The following is a 3,344-nucleotide window of genomic DNA, read 5'->3' as shown; positions in this document are numbered from 1 at the left end:
GTCACAGCTTACAAAATGCTACAAGAGACAGACGGAGAGAGATTCGGTTGTGTTTAGCTAGAGGGACACCAATCTATGTGTTTGGGGCAAACGAGGAGGCAAGATTCCATGAAATTGGTATTTAAATAAAACCTAAAGCAACTAAGTTATCCAACCTCACAATCTAGTTCTAAACTGCTAATGTACATGTCAGTTGTTGTCCCCTGACTTCAGTTAATCTGTATTAACAAGACATAAAAGTGCTGGCTGCCTCCATACATTCTGTGGATTGAATGAAGCCAAGTCTCTAGCATTGAGGCAAAACTCTTGTAAAACCAATGACTGGATACTGCCCAAATAGCTGTAAAGCATCTCCCCTGGACATGTTCTCTCAACTCTGAAATAATCAATGATCCATGAGGACAAATAAATCACTGCAAAGACACTCTGAAGCTCACCTTGAAGAGCAGAAGTAATGACATTACTGACAGGGAAGAGTTTGCTACCTAAATAACTCCACAGAGGTGGGTATCCCTTTACCGAGTCACCCTTTATCTACATTTGAAGAGTCCTTGACACTGGTCTGGCTTCCTCAGAGCCACCTCCCAGAACCCTGTAATACTCCTGTTTATATCTGTCAGCCAGGGCTCCCTGATTCACAGCCCCAATCAATGAACCCATCTTCTATGAGGTCCATCTAGGTAACCTCAGTACAATCACTCCAGCTACCAATTGTTCAAAATGGTATCAGCTTGTCTATCTAGCTGCATCTTGCTTCGAATCTAAAAGCCTTAATGATGAGGTGATGTAGCAGGAAAGAGGGAAAGAAAGTAAATCCTGCTCTGGACTTTACAACCACAACACACATCCTGTCCTACATGTCCCAATATCTGCAGATCAATAATCAGCCTGCTCAGTCATATGGAGTCCCAATGCAGAAAACCATCATCTTGAGTACACACGTCGTCAAATTGAAGGACAACCGATGATGCATTGGGCACTGTCAACTGCATTCACCATAATCTATTCAGCCTAACTAACCCTTATTAGTCTGTTCACAGGAATCAGATTGCTAATTCTAATCCAAATTGTGACAAAACAAACAAATCATCTGTGTCCTTGGTGTTTTTGATTGAGGAATAAATATTCGCCAAGGAAGAGGGAAAGATAGCTTCCTGACACTTCTTCCGAATAACACCACAAGATTTTGTTTCAACGTGACCCAGGAAGTAGATGAGATCTCGCTTTACTGTCTCAGCTGAACAAAGATCCATCTGATTGCAGTGTTCCCTGAGTACTGCATCACATGTCAGGCTGCATGTTCTGCTAGTTTCTAGATTGGGTCTTGCATGATTTTCACTTGTGTCTGCAGTTTTGTCACAGATCATGATTCCTGTTTGTTTAATGATTTTTTGGGGGGATTGGGATCTGTAAGACTCTGATATTTGTTTCATGACAGGCCACTTCCAGTAACAAAGTGGCAGCGTCGCTGAGCAGAAACTTGATGAAAAGCTTTGAGCCTGTCATTAGAGATTGACAGAGTTTACAACTGATGGAAGTTTATCCTTCTGCAGTCGCTTTTAAATTGTGCACAAAGGAAAACATAAATCTATGTAATTTAGTTTGGCAGAAATATCAAAAATATCTATTAAATTGTTATTTAAAACATTGAAAACACATGCAAAAAACTTCAAATGCTGGCAATCTAAAATAGAAATAGAAACTATGCAAGTGCTTAGCAGGTCAGACAGAATTTGTCTGTAGATCATTGATAAGGAGATGGTGGTGTAGGAAAACTTGTTCAGCCATGTGGAGAGAAACTATCCATGAAGCTCAGTGAAATGAACGCAGCCAAAAAGACGTTAGGTTCAGCCCACAAACGCTGTTTTGATCTCCACAGCTGTTGCTAGCCTGCTGAGTAAAATTAATTTTTAAACATTCATGGGATGTGGGTGTTACCAGCTGGGCCAGCATGTATTGCCCTGTTTCTGTTTGCCCTTGAGTAGGTGTTTGACAAGGTGTATCAGCTGAAATCCAGTTCTGGTCTAGTTTGATGTTCATAGCCAACTCTCAGTTATAAAAATTAATCCAGCTCTTTCCTGTAATCTGTCATTTCTTTCTGTATGTCACATATCTCAATGAAAAAAAGTTAATTTTTTTTAAAAATGATGAACTGTGGATCCTTTTTACCTAAAATCATCTTAAAAGACAGAAAAATCAAATCTAATAACTGGAGTGGGACAGGGAATATTCAACCTCTTGTGTATGTATACATTTCATAAGATTATGGCTGATTGATGCTCAACCCCAGATAGCTATCTTCGCCATGTTGCCACTAATATTGGCCAACAGGCATCCACCAAACTCATTTAAACTTAGAATTGATTCAGTATGATTTGCCATTTGCAACAAAGACTAATTTTTGGATTGCCTGCATTTATGGCCAATGAGCATCAAGCACACACACGCATCAGTGTGCTCACGAGCTGCAATGGTAGTGACCATTAAAATAATTTAAAGTGAGACCCAGAAAGTGGAGGAAGATGATCATTAGCAGCAATAGGGATCTATCAGAGTCAGGTGCATTGAGATGAGGCAGCTGAATGGAAAAAAAACAGCACAATTGCAAGCCTGTAGGCACATAGAGCACTGCATTGAAACCAACACCAAATCGTTTCACTTCAGTCTGACTTGGAGAACCAAAACTACCAGAAGTTTGCAGCAAGGGCCAGATTGAGGCAAACACAACATCATGGACATTGGTTATACATGCACAGGTGACTGTAGAGATTAGAGTCATAGAGATGTACAGCACGGAAACAGACCCTTTCGTCCAACTTGTCCATGCTGACCAGATATTCCAACCTAATATAGTCGCATTTGGCAGCACTTGGCTCATATTCCTCTGATTCCTGATGAAGGGCTCTGGCCCGAAACGTCAAATTTCATGTTCCTTGGATGCTGCCTGACCTGCTGTGCTTTAACCAGCAACACATTTTCAGCTCATATCCCTCCACACCCTTTCTATTCATATACCCATCCAGATGCCTTTTAAATATTGTAATTGTACCAGCCTCCACCACTTCTTCTGGCAGCTGATTCCATATACGCACCACCCACTGCATGAAAAGGTTGCCCCCTCATGATTTTTACAAACCTCCATAAGGTCACCTCTCAGCCTCCAACACTCTGGGGAAAACAGCCCCAGTCTATTCAACCTCTCCCTATAGCCCAAATCCTCCAACTCTGGCAACATCTTTGTAAATCTTTTCTGAACCCTTTCAAGTTTCACAACATCTTTCCGATAGGAAGGAGACCAGAATTGCACGCAATATTCCAACAGTGGCCTAACCAATGTCCTGTAC

Source organism: Hemiscyllium ocellatum, chromosome 6, assembly GCF_020745735.1.
Source record: "Hemiscyllium ocellatum isolate sHemOce1 chromosome 6, sHemOce1.pat.X.cur, whole genome shotgun sequence".
In the NCBI taxonomy this organism is placed as follows: Eukaryota; Metazoa; Chordata; class Chondrichthyes; order Orectolobiformes; family Hemiscylliidae; genus Hemiscyllium; species Hemiscyllium ocellatum.
Note: the sequence above shows the minus strand (reverse complement) of the source record.